The sequence below is a fragment of the Asterias amurensis genome, chromosome 16, assembly GCF_032118995.1.
Source record: "Asterias amurensis chromosome 16, ASM3211899v1".
Classification (NCBI taxonomy): domain Eukaryota; kingdom Metazoa; phylum Echinodermata; class Asteroidea; order Forcipulatida; family Asteriidae; genus Asterias; species Asterias amurensis.
The window spans coordinates 1,812,496-1,830,653 of NC_092663.1; the positions used below are offsets into that span (position 1 = coordinate 1,812,496).

Consider the following 18,158-nt stretch of genomic DNA (forward strand, 5'->3'; position numbering starts at 1 on the left):
AAAAAGTGAATGCAGTAAAGCTCATTGCTTGCATGTTGACTGAGACTTAGGGTGGTCATTATTAGGGGGAAACTCTCCTTCATGCTACGAAGGTTATGTTATATTTGAGGATCAATATAAAGACGTCTCTAGCGAGGAAGTGGACTGAACGTGTCCTTTTGCACGAAGTTTTGAATTCGGTGTAATCCAAACTGCAATCTCAACATCAATTTTTTCAGCGCAACTGAAAAAGACTGCTGCGTTATGAGTTGAACGGAGAACGGTTATGTTGGGAAAGTAAAAAAATGTGACTTTGTGGCTGCGTGCATGTGAATTTATGGAAGTTATTACACCTCATCACACAGTTGATCATTCGGAGGTGAAGAATTTAGTTTATTATATAACACCTGAATGTTTTAAGTATCAAGTTATAACAATTTCAAAAGACAGTAGTCTGTGTTTACCGACTAATAAACTGTTTGGTAACATAAATAACTCGCGGTACACATCTGTATATAACTGCTGCTAGATTATCATGTTCTTTTGAAAAAAATTCTTGTTTAATATTCCACTACCGCAGCCAATTACTGTTTTACCTAAACTTAACACCAAGAGCTTCGTAAGGGACATTCGCTCTATTTTCTTTTGCCATACCCAACAAGATGTGCCCTGTTGGTTTCAACATACTTTGTACGCAGTGAGTTTTGGTAAAGATGGCCATACTTTTTTCACAAAAGGCACGGGGAGTTAGCGTCTCGAGCTGGTCCGTCCAAGGGGACCGGTGCTTGAGACCATATGGGCCGTCAAGAGAATCTCTCTTCGTCTGCTAAAATAAACACTCTGGACTGTTTGTCCACCAGCCCATAAAACCCACATTTCCCAGGAGTGTGATACGCCAGACACGACTTGACTAGTGCAAACTCTACCCACTCATTGACTAGTGCAAACAATAAACGCATCTTCAGTTCGTTGTTTGTAAACTCACTGCTAATAAGGTCAGCAACTTAGCGATGTCAGCAAACCCTATTACAAAAGACCCGCCTTGGAAATTAAAACAAGCATGAAATGAGGCCTGCAAAAATCTGTTAAAAGAGCAGCAACGGAGCGATGTCAGCAAACTCTTTTACAAAGTTCCCGCCTCGGAAATTAAACTAAGCTTGGGAGAAGACCAGCAAATTACCAGTAAACCAGGCAGCTATTTGCTGATTAGTTAAGCGTGAAATAGAAATCTTCCTAAGAAATCCCTCTGCTTTGCAGGATTCCGGTTCAAATTGATATACCTGGTGCGTGACTTAGCCGGAGTTAAAGACCGGAGTAAGGAGATGTGTGCAAGCAGTCGTAATTATCGACAGTGCCATCCGGCCACTGCTGGATTAAACCAGGGCGTTCTCGTCTGTTTTGACCGTCAACATTCCTGCGGCAATGTGGCTAGCTGAGGCAACGAAGACGAAGCAATATACATTTCACTATCGCCAATCCTATGATCAATTTGCTATAGATTGAAATCTGTCACTGGTTTATTGTTACTCTCTTCGTTCTATGCAACAAAGGTTTGCATTGGCACTCTTACGAAAACTTGAATCTAGCGCGAGGAAATGATTTGAACTCAAAGATAGCACTTGGTAATTATCACAGAAGGGTGATGAAAAAGGTTTCATTCGGAACCTGACAATGTTGATGTCATCAGTTTTGATTGTCTTCAAAGGTTCCGAAAATATCGACTTGAATGTGTGGCTTTAAAGCCATTGTATATAATGATAATAATAAAAACTTTACAAAAGTAGACACAGTTGTTTATAGACATGACTATGCTAGATATTTGCAAAAAATACCATGTCCTTAGGATAGCTCTTGGTATACTTATCAAAAAGGGTGATGTAAACGGCACCGTTTCATTCGGATTCTTACAGTTTTGATTTCATCAGTTTTGATTGTCTTCAAAGGTTCCGAAAATATCGATTTGAATGTGCGGCTTTAAAGGCACTGTTGATAACGATAAAAAGTGAGCAAAAGTATAGAAAATTTGATAGTGGACATGACTTCTATACGCGAGAAGTTGGCTGAATAATACTATGGCTGTAAGAATTAAGTGACTTCGGCTTCTGTGGCTATGGCTATGGCAGCTGGCTACAGTTTTTACCTCATTTCTTACAGCATCATGAGATCCATACGATGGTTAACTTTTTTTGAGAACGGCGTACATTAAAAACTATCCACCCTAGGTGCCCAAGGCGGTTGCAGGGACAGGTCGAAGGCGGGAGAAAATGAACAGGAGACGGGGTTGTTATCTTGTGCAGTCAGCGTGTAATCTAGAAATGGGGTAGGAGACAGGGATGGAAGGGTGAGCGTACTGTAGACAGATATACTAAAAAGAGGAACCTGAAGCAACCTGGTTGTATTCCTGAAGAATCAGTCAGAGTTAAACGACTCTTGTTTTAAATGCATCGGACACTATTTGTAATTAATTAAAATAGTTGTTAGCATGAAAACTTACCTATCAAGTGAGAGCTATTGATAGTATAAAACATTGTGAGTAACGGTTCCCTCTGAAGTAACATATTTTTTGGAAAAAAGGGTAATTTTTCACTGAAATATTTGATTCAGAGAAGGATTTCAGGCCTGAAGCCTTTGTCAAGCATCTTAAAGCACACAAAGGTGCAACAAGCTGTGTTTTCTTTCTTAATTCTTATTCTTGGAACTTTGATGACCAGTTCAGGCCAAATGTTTAGCCCATGGTGGAATATACATCATTATTTAGCATGGACACTTTAACTGAAGCCTTTTTATTACGCATTGGCATGAAAGCACACAAAGTAATGCAACAAGGTTGTTTTTCTTTCATCATTTCCTTGCAAATTCGATTACCGATGGAGCCCAAATTTTCACAGGTTTTATATTTTAAGCATTTGCTAGAACACACCATGTGAGAATACTGGTCTTTACAGTTACCAAACGTGGTGTTTTTGAAGAGCAGGTGGTATTTATAATTAAACATAGAGTTCCACTGTTGTTTTTAAGTTAAACTGGTACGGTGTCTCACCACGACATTCCATTTGGGTTAGATTTTGTATTCAGTTCCTTCACTGTACCCACTTGTTGTGTCTGCCTTTAAGAAGCTGCACTTTTCAATTGATTAAGTTCTTCGGTCTGAGTGCGTAACTTTCGTTTTGCCGACGGGCATCTTGTGTTGGCACTTTCTGCTATAGCGCCCCTCGTGGCAAAACACCTTCTCTACTTTATAGTCACCGATTTGATTTAAAATGTAAATCGCTCACTAGACACTTTACCCTTGTTTAGATTGATATATAACTTCAGTTACTCCTCATACATACTTGTTTTTACAAAGTGAATAGGCAATGAAACATCACCCCTTCTAACGGCCAGTTTATATTCTCATTATTTTTGGCGTGTTACAGCATTATGCATAACAATAACACGTTTTGTGAGAATGTTAAGCTCAACTGGTTACGAAGCATGAGAAAGGCTTCAGGCCTGAAATCTTTCTCAGATTAAAATATTTTAGTGAGAAACTACCTGTTTCTCTCAAAAAAATACATTGATACAGAAGGAGCCGTTTCTCACTGTTTTATCAACAGCTCTCCGTTGCACAAGTCATTTTGTGTTTGATAATATTGAGTAATTACCAAACGTGTCCAGACGTCGATTTCACAAAAACTCTTCCTAACTGGTGATTAATCTCAGGAATTAGGATGAGTTCATGTTCCTGTTCCGCTACCATAGACATTAGGACGCACTAAACCCAAACTAAGTTAGGGCGAGTTTAATACTCGTTCTTAGTCGAAATAGGGTTTATCCTAGCATTTCGCGAAATCGGCTGCAGTGTCTTCAAACAATGGATGAAGGCTTGCGGGGACATGGCGAAATAGCCGGTGTCCAGTCCTTGGTCTTTCACCTCGGCCATGTTTGTGTAGTTGGCAGAAGGCACCCCTACCCAAACAACAGCTTCATTGTACCGTGGGGAGAGTAATAATTTTATTTATTTACAGCTAAAATAAGAACAAACGTTACAACAGCAAGTGTCTATTCTATGGATGTTTTTACAGGTTAAACAAACCTTTAGTTTTGCTCGAAACACTTTGAAAATGTGACGTCCTATCTTAATGTCTTGGTTCCAATACAAATTTCAAATGTCACACTAAAATGAATTGTACGACGGGTAAATTTGCATAAATGCAATTGCGTCATCAAGGTGTCATGACGTCATACATGATGTTTATTTCGTCTTGGTATCTATTAAGCCATTTCCTTTCCGTTGTCTTTAAAGGCAAGCCAAATGCGTCACTCTACGTTGTACCTTCACCGATTAACAAAGTATGAAAGCCAACACCTAGTAGTATCAAGTAACCACTTGGTTTGCGTACTGTTGTAGTAGACATCCAATGTGGGTTTTGCTTGTTGCTTTTCATGTCCATTCATAGCGCTCCATACATTGTGTCAACCGTCAACTTTCAAAATCTGAAATTTGAAACGCGTGGTCTGCCCACGTGTTTGCTTATGTGGATGTTGAAGCTAAATTTATCCTGGTTGATAGAGCCGACTACAATTTTCGCGACTGAATCTAAGTAAAATCTGCCAAACTTTTGTTTTTAGTGTTTAATGGGGTTAATTTGAGGATTGTGAGTTAAATGTAAATCAACATTTTACCTGAGTACAATCACCAAACTTGCAGCTAAGTTGCAGCTGCTAACACTGTGCGTTTGTTATTAGTGTTTTTCTATAACTCTAAATCTTCAGGGAGTGTGAATTAATGGTAACTCCAGTTTTGACCTATAAGCAAAGTCTACAGAATTTGCAACAACACGAAATATTGCAGTCGCCCTGGGTTGGTTTGTTTTTTAGTCTGTGTATACATACTGAGGTGAACAGATGTTGCGAACTAAATAGATAGTATCGGGAATATTTTCTTCTCCAAACATGATGTTGAGCTCCCAGTGCGACTATACAGTGGCAGTGAATTACTCAATCTAAAATTGGCAGTTGCTCAATCTCTTCGTTGATAGCCACCGTTGGGAAATGCATTTCAATTGAATTGTTAGAATGAACTTCTTCAAGCATGTTGTAGGAAATCCGTCAAATCTCAGCGTGATATGCCAAGTCACTCCATCATTCGTTTCCCTCAATTGCAACAGTTTTATTTGATAAGATTGATATCATAATACACAATTTAGGACAGCAATTTTTCATCCACGGGCGTCTCAAAGTGAATATTGTTTTATGAAAGGCAAACAATTAGGCCATGGGACGTATTATCTGACCACCAGTTGTGGCGCAATCTGTTGCCAACACATGCAAGAAACACTTTTGTGTTCACCCCTTTTCTAACAAATCAAACCTTCGGAAGCATGATGCATTAAGGTATTACAAGTGCCATGACCAGGTGTGGATTTGAATTTGGAGTTAAGACTAGTCTTATACCTGGGGTTAAGACGAATTACTCGTCCTAACTTCGGAAGAGCCTTAAGTTTTTAGTAACTCCTACGACTAGTCCTAAGTTTAGTAGGGCTATCTTTTTTAAATCGACGCCAGGACCTGAACCTATACCACACCATGCAGACGAGAGCTCGAGCCTGCTCTCTAAACACTCAGTGTTCTGAACTGACTCAAGTTCCATATCATAGGCTTGACTCAGAAATGGCTCAGCCCAACATGGGATTCTAACTCACAATCTGTGTTTGTTTGACCCATTTGAGGGTCAGTTTGACACAGATTCCGGGCCATATTCTGGTTTAGGAAAGGTCATGGCCACATTCTTATGTAGAATGGGTCAGGCCCCGATGGCCCTTTTCAAATAAGGCGGACGTGATAGGAGTGTTTGGTTTGGGTGTTTACAGACAGATTTACCAAGACCTTATAGTGTCGTAGTATTGTGTCCACTAGATCTGAAAATGGCTTATGGAACCCAGATTCAGGGTGGAATTTGCCCTGGAATTTGCTAGAGTCTAGTGCACATCGACAGCTCAGCTACCAGGAAGAATAGTTGTCCGATTTTGTATCCACGCAAAAGAACAGCTTAATCATGGTACTTGTTGTGCCATAGACCATCTGGTTTTTCCAGTAGAGTTGGAATTCCACGATGCATACAATGTACTCATTGAGTTCACGCATCGATCACCTTCATCTTGAATGTAGGTTAAGGTCACACGTTGTCCTATTGAATCTTCCAATCTTGCTTTAACAGATAGAAGAAAACTGTAGATTCAGCTGTCTTAAGTGTATCTAGCTACCCTGAATACCAAAACGTCAATGAACATCCAGTTCAATATGAATCTTCCAATCTGGCTTTAACAGATAGAAGAAAAATGTAGATTCAGCTGTCTTAAGTGTATCTAGCTACCCTGAATACCAAAACGTCAATGAACATCCAGTTCAATATGGAGCATGTTGTAACTTGTTTAAATTTTAAGGCGCCCTCTGTCGGTGTGTTATTGATTTTTTTGTCACGCCCACTATAATGACGTGCACTTTGGGACAACATTTCGTGCAAAGGGAACTCCTTGCACGTGCATGTACATTAATTACGTCTACATTACATCAGTGACACAGACTGTCAGTTTGAACATACTAACAACACGTCGATTCTTTACCAAGGATGAGGGAAATCTGTGTTTTCGTTGCTTTTTTTTTTTAGCTCGAAGTGTTTGAGATTTCACTCTTAATTTTGAGAACTCCTTCGGGTAAATTGGACAACCAGGTCGCGGAACGTGCTCAAATAGAGTCACCGTATACATGGTTTTGCTAGATTTAAGGGGGTAAATTTTCTACGAGATCACTCAAATCAGTTTCTTCACAGAGTGTACGATAATTTTATTACGAATTGATCAGTCACGATTCCCTCAAACGCCAAGTCTGCCAAACATCTTCAAAAAGTTTTGGGCAAAAATTTACTCCACCAAAATCGTCAATGTTCCATTGTTGACGTTTACAGTTACATGAGAGAGTTTAGCTCAGTACTTTTAACTTTCACATCTAAAACGGGGAAGTGTGGCTAATTTCTAGGTTATAATCTGGAATAAAAATTCCATCCCTTGGACTTGTAGAAATTAAATTTATGATTGCAATGGACGGGACAAAATGCCCGATCTTTTCTGGGTCGAAACACTTAGCCAGCGTTCCTTAATTTGATATAAGGCATATACTAATTTTTTTATGGTTATCAGACACAAATAATGGGAACAAATTTGATTGGGTTTCTGGTAGGTAGACTTCTAGTAAATATGCTACACGTTGGTCTTACTCAGATTTACAAAAAAAGTCATCAAGAAGATCAACAGTGCAACAATAACATTTTCGTTATAACGTTTTGACAAGTTCGTGATGAAAATCTTTCTACAGCTAATTCAGTTCAGTTGGCAATTTTTCTTTTGGTGTGAAGAGACGCCACGAAATGAGAAAAGAAGCCAAAAAAAAAAAAAGATGAAGCAAATCCTGTTAATCAAGACATCGGATGTTTTCGCAGTTATATTTTAAGAGCAAAGTCTCGTAACAACAAACAGCTATTTTGGAACGTAGGGGCGTACAAAATTGTACTCACTATGTGAATTGTCTGACTTAAGAGATCAATCCAATTTAAACTGATGTTTGTTTTTAATCTGAGCGTCTTGTAACGTAGACTATGTTGTTTGGTTAACCAAAGCGAATTCTGCCCAAAAAACCATGGTGAGCATGGCCTGTGCCAATATGGAGGTTACTCACACACTGTGAACCCAGGCACAAATCAATTTTCCCACGCAGGGTATAGTCTTGCGTCGAGGCGAATCTGTGAATTATGCTAATTTCTCCGCTCTGTTTGATGTCATTTGATGAAACAAACCAAAAATGAAATCTAGTTGACTTTAGATTGGGTATTTGCTATAGCCGTCGGAACGGTTTCTACAATGCTTAAGGCTTGGCTGGACTGTTAGTCGACGACTGTTTCAAAACGAAATTTTTCTGTTCATACAAGTAAAGGACATTCTGACTGATTGGGCTGAGGGTAAAATCAATGTTGTAAACCAATCAACAAAACAATTCTGCAGATGTGGAATTCTTGAATCCAGATTTGAGCTGCAACTTGTTCAAGTGGAATGTCAGGTTGTTTTGACAACGGTTTGAATTGTTTTACGCAATCAGGTGAGTTTTTATTTAAGTATTCATGACGTCATATGTCATCTATCGATGGGCAAAAAGTGAAATTCGTTTCTGGCGCCGATCCGTTGTCTTTTGTTATTTTTAGTCCGACGAGAGTCGACTTGATGTTGATGTTACTATTTCCTCACCACCGACAAATCTATCGGGTTAAAGCCATTGGACCCTTTCGGTACAGAACAAAAAAAAAAGTTCACAGATTTACAAATAATTTACAGGGTTTACAGAAGGTAATGGTGAAAGACTTCTCTTGAAATATTAGTCCATGAAATGCTTTACTTTTTGAGAAAACGGTAAAACAATATAAATTCTCGTTAGCGAGAATTACGGATTTGTTATATACACATGTCATGACACGGCGAAACGCGCGAAAACAGGAGTTGGTTTTCCCGTTATTTTCTCCCTACTCCGATGTCCGATTGAGCCTAAATTTCCACAGGATTGTTATTTTATATATAAGTTGTGATACACGAAGTGTGGCACTTGGACAGTACTGTTTACCGAAAGTGTATAATGGCTTTAAGTAAAAATAATATGTCTTAAACACACATTCTCAGAAAATGCATCAATGTGGATACATCTTTTGCTATTTCCTTTGGCCCTGAACTTAACAGTTTCCCATAGACTTTGTACACAAGTATGTTCTTGTGGAGCATTCCCCTATGAAGTCAAATTATTTTCCCCTGTTTGTTTCGTCATTGGTCTCCATAGGGAACGAAATAATGGGGACAGTGTAGTTTACAACACGCCTCTTTAAACTTGAGTCATCTTAAACGGTTTGCAAAAACCATTACATTTCCAGTGTTGAGGACAACACCAAGCTGGTTGGCATGGACGGCCGAGTGTCATTAAAACACTAAATATTGTCTTAACATGTGTTAAATAAAAAATCATTTTTTCAATAAATGAAATACCTCCAATGATTGTTTGCAATGCTTCCCACAACCTCAACACCACGTTTAAATGTTTGTGTCATCATGTGTTAAAAACAGCAACTATCTGTTTTTGTCCTGCATTTATGGCCTTCCATAGTTTTGCAACCTCGGTTGGCAAAGTACTGTGGCGTTGTAACAAAAAGGTCTGTGGTCTACCTAGACCTGGGTGAAGAATATCATTCAGGGCAGTTCAGACTCGAGTTGGGATCGCTGGGTGATTGTCAACTAACTGATAACTGTTTCTATTCTATTTCTAAGTACAGTCAAACCTCATTCTTCTTGATACTGAATTACTTTCTGGCGTACGTAAACCTACCCCCTTCGCTGGTACCCCAAGGTAATAAAAAATATGTCTTTATCACTTAGTCGTTTCAAATGTCTGGTACCTAATGTCCCTTAGGGGATTCTAATATCACATTTTACCTTGCTGTAACATAAAACTGCTATTTTGTGTGATCAGGAGAGTCGCTGGGTATCCTGACTGGTGATCGCACGGTCGTTTGCAACAGGCCAACGATCTGGTAACTAGGTTTTCTACATAATAAGTCTGCTCTAATTTGCCGTTTGTAATCAGACTGACTTAGTTCTGGGTTCCGCTTGATGCTCTTAATCATGATTATCCACGAGGGAGTATCGACTGGTTGTCTTTAGAGAGAGGGTTAATGATACGTGGATACCAGGCTGATTGGGTTTGTAAGGATTCTTGAGTTCTCATGGACTTTCAAATGGTCCTTATAATGGATTAAGAAAATACTGTGTGTAGTTTTAGGGAAATGAAATAAGAACGTTCCCTCCGGGGATGATGTCAAATTCAGCGGAGATGTGGCCTCATGGCTCGGGAGGAAAGGAGCGAATGCCCGGTATCTCGAATTGACCGACCGTGAGTACCTGGGTCATCGTATGAGTTGAGGCTTGTAGTTCACTATAGGCCTGTATTTTTGTCGTCATTGTTTTTTGTTCTCTTCCTAAAACAAAGTCACTGTGACCCCAAGTAACTGGCATGAGGAATGTGCACCAATTTCCTCACACCCAGGTCATAGAACAACTAGTCCTCACCACCACCATCTTGGTCGTGTTCCCCGTGTTCAATAACAGTAATGATATGCAAATACCCATTGTACAAAAAGAAACCAGACTATTTTTCTCCCAGTCTCGGTTCTGTACATTGATTCGAATGGGAGAAAAATTGTGAGGGCCGCACCATGATAATTGTGATGTCTATCGGCAGTTTAATTCACAATGCATTAATCTTGGTTTCGTTTAATATAAACGTGTTCAGTCGTATTGCGATTCTCAGAGTGAAAATATTATGTTCGGTAATTATTGTATACAATCGAAGTTTGGTATAAAAAGTACTCAACACAGATGGACTCGGATCGTACACGCACACGCAAGCATTGCCCGAATATGTTGTATTGAACTCAATCGTCCGTCTTTTTCTTCTAATGAAATAATCTTAGATAAGCTGAGAAAGTCAAACTCAAATATTTTACTGGAGTAATTGCATAAAAACACATTCTTTTGGGAATCCCAAGCAATTATACCAGGAGCACGTACTAAGAGCCCCGAGGAGACCGACGGTCTCCACCCCAGTAAAACCCTTTCTTTCCCCTCAATCTTGCCACCCCCCCCCCCTAAATTAAACTACAATTTGAAGCGAGCGACGATTTGGTAAGCGATACCCTTCTCGTGACTCTAGACATTTCCCATTAATACAAATGAGTGTGGGTTCGATTAATTCAATGTGTCTGTTGACGAGGTTATTAGTAAAAGTCATCTGAGGTTGAAATTGATACGTAATAAATAATAATACTAATAATAATAATAATAATAATAATAATAATAATAATAATAATAATAATAATAATAATAATACTAATAATAATAATAATAATAATAATAATAATAATAATAATAATAATACTACTACTACTACTACTACTACTACTACTACTACTACTACTACTACTACTACTACTACTACTACTACTACTACTACTACTACTACTACTACTACTACTACTACTACTACTACTACTACTACTACTACTACTACTACTACTACTACTACTACTACTACTACTACTACTACTACTAATAATAATAATAATAATAATAATAATAATAATAATAATAATAATAATAATAATAATAATAATAATAATAATAATAATAATAATAATAATAATAATAATAATAATAATAATAATAATAATAATAATAATAATAATAATAATAATAATAATAATAATAATAATAATAATAATAATAATAATAATAATAATAATAATAATAATAATAATAATAATAATAATAATAATAATAATAATAATAATAATAATAATAATAATAATAATAATAATAATAATAATAATAATAATAATAATAATAATAATAATAATAATAATAATAATAATAATAATAATAATAATAATAATAATAATAATAATAATAATAATAATAATAATAATAATAATAATAATAATAATAATAATAATAATAATAATAATAATAATAATAATAATAATAATAATAATAATAATAATAATAATAATAATAATAATAATAATAATAATAATAATAATAATAATAATAATAATAATAATAATAATAATAATAATAATAATAATAATAATAATAATAATAATAATAATAATAATAATAATAATAATAATAATAATAATAATAATAATAATAATAATAATAATAATAATAATAATAATAATAATAATAATAATAATAATAATAATAATAATAATAATAATAATAATAATAATAATAATAATAATAATAATAATAATAATAATAATAATAATAATAATAATAATAATAATAATAATAATAATAATAATAATAATAATAATAATAATAATAATAATAATAATAATAATAATAATAATAATAATAATAATAATAATAATAATAATAATAATAATAATAATAATAATAATAATAATAATAATAATAATAATAATAATAATAATAATAATAATAATAATAATAATAATAATAATAATAATAATAATAATAATAATAATAATAATAATAATAATAATAATAATAATAATAATAATAATAATAATAATAATAATAATAATAATAATAATAATAATAATAATAATAATAATAATAATAATAATAATAATAATAATAATAATAATAATAATAATAATAATAATAATAATAATAATAATAATAATAATAATAATAATAATAATAATAATAATAATAATAATAATAATAATAATAATAATAATAATAATAATAATAATAATAATAATAATAATAATAATAATAATAATAATAATAATAATAATAATAATAATAATAATAATAATAATAATAATAATAATAATAATAATAATAATAATAATAATAATAATAATAATAATAATAATAATAATAATAATAATAATAATAATAATAATAATAATAATAATAATAATAATAATAATAATAATAATAATAATAATAATAATAATAATAATAATAATAATAATAATAATAATAATAATAATAATAATAATAATAATAATAATAATAATAATAATAATAATAATAATAATAATAATAATAATAATAATAATAATAATAATAATAATAATAATAATAATAATAATAATAATAATAATAATAATAATAATAATAATAATAATAATAATAATAATAATAATAATAATAATAATAATAATAATAATAATAATAATAATAATAATAATAATAATAATAATAATAATAATAATAATAATAATAATAATAATAATAATAATAATAATAATAATAATAATAATAATAATAATAATAATAATAATAATAATAATAATAATAATAATAATAATAATAATAATAATAATAATAATAATAATAATAATAATAATAATAATAATAATAATAATAATAATAATAATAATAATAATAATAATAATAATAATAATAATAATAATAATAATAATAATAATAATAATAATAATAATAATAATAATAATAATAATAATAATAATAATAATAATAATAATAATAATAATAATAATAATAATAATAATATAACAATGAACCACTTTTGCATAGCGCACATCACAATCACAGTGAAGTCTCTATATGCGCTTTGAGATGAAAACAAAAGAGAAGTAATGATTAGGGTTTGTCACGTCACCAATGATTTTATAGGAAAAGCGGTAAAATATAACCTATAATATAACGTTGAAACTAATCTAACTCTTGTTTAGTACACAGTTCTTGTAATATCAAATATTTAACCAAACGGAAAAATTAGTGTAAGTCTTTAATGATATACTGGTTGTCTTGTCATTTAAGACAGCGTGCAAAGTTGTAGACGGGTTCAACCTTTTGTTTTAAGGTAGTTGCCTTACCCTCAAATAAACACTTGTACACTTGGCGTTTGGCTGATTAGTTCTTGAATAAACCACAGCCACAATGGAAACCGACTGGTTAGTTTTAAATAAGTTTGGGTTATCTTGTACTTGTTTTGTATAACAGTGTGCATAAATGTACACAGCTTTAGCTTTTTCTAAGGTAGAACTTGTTTACAACCTGTCAAACAGCCACTAGTGTAGAATTGGCGTTTGGCTGATTAAGATTTTCCAAAGCATCGATCAGAAGGCATTGAGAATGTTAAATATAAGTGATTGTAGTAACTCAGTACATCCACCTTGGGATCCGACTTGATTAGAATGTACCACAGAGTCAAAACAAATCAACCTTCTACCCCGTAGTAACATTATTGTACGTAATAAACTACGGCGGGGGTTGAGCAAAGTTGATTAATCCAATTGCCAGATTGTATTTAGGGAGTGAGAGTTTACGTGTCAACCTCTATCTCAAATAAACATCAACCTCTATCACGTAATTCATGCCATGGAAGATGTCGTTATCAATCCCACACATGTCTTTTTTCGTTAATACCCATTGCGCAAGCGCTAACTGTTGAATTAGGTGCAAGCTGGTTTACCTAGCGATCAAGGCCTAATTTCATGGCTCTGATTGCCGTAAGCACAGAATCCTGACTTACGGCAAGCGTATTTCAAGGGGGTTAGCGGCAAATTTTGGTTTCTGCGCGTGCGTACTACACGTAACTATGCATTCTACGCTTATACAAGGCGAGCGCAGAAATCGGCGCTAGCACGTAAGCGGGGAATCGTGATCGTAAGCGCAGAATTCGGCGGTAAGCAGAGCCATCAAATTGGGCCCAGACTTGATCGCTAGCTAGTATAGACCAGCATGCACCTCATTCCACGCGTATTGCGTGGGTATACCGAGTATTTGCGATAAGGTCTATTGAGATTGCTGTTGTGTGCGGTTAGTCTGTCTCTCATATCTGTGGGGAGAGCTTCGAATCCTTCCACGCACACGTGGGTTTGAAGTCCCTATCCATTTCCTCCCACACACACCTTGTCTTGCATTGTCCAGAGACTCCCAGTCAACATTGCTTTAGGCAGCAGTCACAAGATTCCTCTTGTGTCGCTTTACTTTTTTTAATTTCATCTCTACATCTTCTGCTCTGTTTCCCTTCATCCATCTACAGTTTTCTCAAGACACTTCCAATTTAGTCCACTCTCTTAAAGCAGCAGTGCAGTCATTCATTTTGAACTCAACATTGCCCCTTTGAGCCATGTTCAGGGTCAAACTGTTCAAAGCTTCTAGCTTACAAATGGAGCTTAAATATTTATGAACAGGCGCTGGTCAACGTAACATAGCAATTTTCCGGGTAACCTGGTTTTGTATTGTGCAAACCTTTTTGTACTAGTTGAAGTATTTGTAAAGCATTGATGTATGAGGAATATCTCACTTCGTTTACTCTTTACATTAGCAAAGGGCTCATTATCCAGCCACACTAAATCTTTATAACAAATATTGCACTGAGAAATTTGTGTGAGTGTTATTGATGAAGTCTAACGTAACCAAACAGGAGGGAAAGGTCAGGAATAATGTTACTGATTAGCAGAAATGGGCAAGTCACAAACTGTACATGTGACATGGTATTTTGGCTGGTAATTTTATTCTGGTAAGCACAATTTTGTTGTGCTTAGCTTTTTTATGCTTAAAGGAGCTCGAATTCGGGCGCAGGTCGGACACAAGAGAGCAAAGAACACAACGAGATACTGTGTCGAAGTATCTCAAAGCCAAATTCGAATGAAACCTAAAGACTTTTATGTCTTAACCTTAAGTTGAAATCTATCACCATCATCAAACGAAGAATTTTTAAAAGGCATGAATGAAGAGCAAAGGAGACGGGGTGAGTGGGTGGCTTGCGCCTCCCGACGAGAAACGTCCTTTTTCATTATTTCCCGGGGCTAGAGATGCAGCTTCGAGAAGCGAGGGATGCACAAAACAGTAATTGATGCTTCATTTTTACATGACCCGTGACATTTGGTATCTACGACAAAATGTTGGAGAGAAAAACTCTTCAATCTGCACTGGGATTAATGTGTGATCATCCGAGGATTAAGGTCTGGGAAGCGGTCATCTTTTATCTGGGACGCTTAAAGAGAGCCAAGGGCTACTGTTTTAGTGACGTCATATCCGCTTTGAACGATGGCGTCTATCTAGTTCGATTGTGGTTGGTTGTATTCCATAATGATGGACCCGTTTAGAGCAGAAAAATTATTTATGAAATCATAAACCACAAGAGAAACTGACTGGGGAAATGTTATATTAACGACAATATTTTACTGGAGCGGGATTTGAACTAAACGACCTTCGGAAATGTGCCGGCGCTCTACCACCTAACCTATCTAACCCTCCTTTGGCATTCTCCCTAACAAAGTGTGCGTTCGTTTAGCTTCCCTGTGTCGACCCTGGTGTGTGGCGTTTTTTTTTCCCAAGACGAACGTGGGTAATTGTCTGCACACGTTTGTCCTGGGAAAAAACACGCCACACACCGGGGTCGACTCAGGGAAGCTAAACGAACGCACACATAGTACTTAATCAGACATGTTGTATTTGTTGTACAGGTTGTACAATGTGCCAATGCCGCGGCCTATATTAGGTCAAAGGTCAAAATGACCCGGAAGAAGATATTAAGTTCAAATGGTCCTTCGTTGTAGGACGATGAGGGCGTCTTTAGCCACAAGGAAAGAGTGAGTTGTTGTTTGCACTTCAGAATTGCCGTCCTCAAAATTTGTCCCGATGTTTTTTTGAAGGATCCATGTTTGGAACCGATTAACTAGAAAACAAAACTTCCCTCATTGAAAAGCACTACGACATTGGCAGTTCTAATGTGCACACAAATTAGTTTCCGGGGGGGGGGGGGGGGCGGTACTCTTTCCTTCATTTCGTGTAAACATAAATCCAGAGTAATTTATACGAAACACGAGTTCCATTTTCATGTTAAAGCTTTATAGTTCATCATTAAATCTAAACATGGTCTGCATTAAAATCATCATGACAATCTAATCGAAATTTCAGAAACTATTTTTCTTCTTTTAATTCCTTTATCGATTTGAAAGAGCACTGTTTGGTACCGAATTATCCTCCTTAAATTCTCAGAGTCTGTGAAAAGGCGGAATGTTTTTCTTTAATTTGGTGAGTCTATATACTGTTCCTTACATATAGGGAGTTAAATTTGGGTTTCTAGAGCAGATTCAATTTATCAGTTTGCGAATCTGGTGACTTTTGCCCTTGTTTTGCTCACTCTGTTTTGGTGTTCTCAAGTTTTAAATCATATTACCTTGAAACTTTCATTTGTTGATTTAAACGGTAAATTCCCGTAGCGCACTGCTCGCTTCTCTAGTTACTACGTTTCATTTCCGCCCGTTGAACCATCCCGATCTACCGGGGCATTTTGATCTACTCTGCACGGCGCAGCTCAAGTAAAGCACGCTAAACGAGACATATTACCCACGGTCCCCTAAGGGAAACCACGGTGGTGATGAACTACGGTCTGAAAACCCCGGACTCTGTCTGGAAACCAACCTCTCCCCTCCCGGTCAATGCCGTGGGGGTCAACGACGCGATCATCCCCGTCAAAATGTGATTAAATGCCCCACTGCCAACCGTAAATTAACCTAAATGGCGTTAAAGCGAGAGAAACTTAGGGCTATAAGCGGCGATTTCCACATCTGTACCCTATGCGTGTCCACATTGCATGCATGACACAAAACTGTGAAATAGAAAACTATTAGAGGGAAATTATTTAATTAGTAGATTATTTGTAAGGTGAAACTGTGAATATCATCTTCCCGTAGCGTTGAAATCAGATTGAAGTGAACATATGCAAGTGGATTGATTGTAAGCAAATACGTCCGAAATTAAATTGAACCCACCTGACAGTATTTGTCAGAGAAATTCTTCAAGACCTGAGCCTGATTTTAAAAAGCTTCTTACGCAAAAAAAAATATAGCTTCACACAAAATAGTTTTGCTTACCGGATTAAGGTTACCAGCCAAAATTAACATGTCACATGTATAGCATTGTGGTTGGTTACCTGCAACTTCAGCTTAGTTTTGATTTTAAAGCAATGGTAGCAAACTATTGTGGATCAGTGTCAGCGAATCTCCGAAGTTCAAGTGAGAAAAAAGGTCTGCCTTACCCTGAATAAAACATATTTGCTTTTTAAACTGTTCCTTGTTTAGCTCACATTTTCAAGATAACAAGTCTTCTATTTTGCATTGATTAAGACCTGCAATGACTATAGATATTCACATCCGAACGGGCAGCATTCCTTTACAATCTCTCTCATTAAATAACAACTACTTACTGAGATTTTGAGACATAAGAAATAGAAACTGATCCCTATGGCTGTTTCAAAAAAATTATGATCGACGAGCAAAGCTATCTAGAATGGACTCCCGTCTTTTCCAATAAAAAAGGACATTAGGTAAAGTGGTCCCCATTCCTATAGATCAACCCTCTATTTTGAGTAGTGTATTAATTGCCAGGGGAATAATATCCAGACTGATAAAATCCAAACAGAACATTCCACTTCAAAACGATTCCCAATCTATCTCATTTGATTGAGATATACATAAAATACAGAAGACATTGAAACAGTCCTGGATATAAAGAAAATAAAGTGATTTTCAAAGTACCTTTAATTTAATTACTTCGTTCGCATGGTTTTATTAATTTCATTTAACAATC

At 35.0% G+C, this 18,158-nt stretch overlaps 1 protein-coding gene across 2 annotated transcripts in view; it reads left to right on the forward strand.

Moving 5' to 3' along the window:
* Window positions 1–18,158, forward strand: part of LOC139949281 (secretin receptor-like) — a 163,032-nt gene that overhangs the window by 130,144 nt on the left and 14,730 nt on the right. The window lies entirely within an intron of this gene.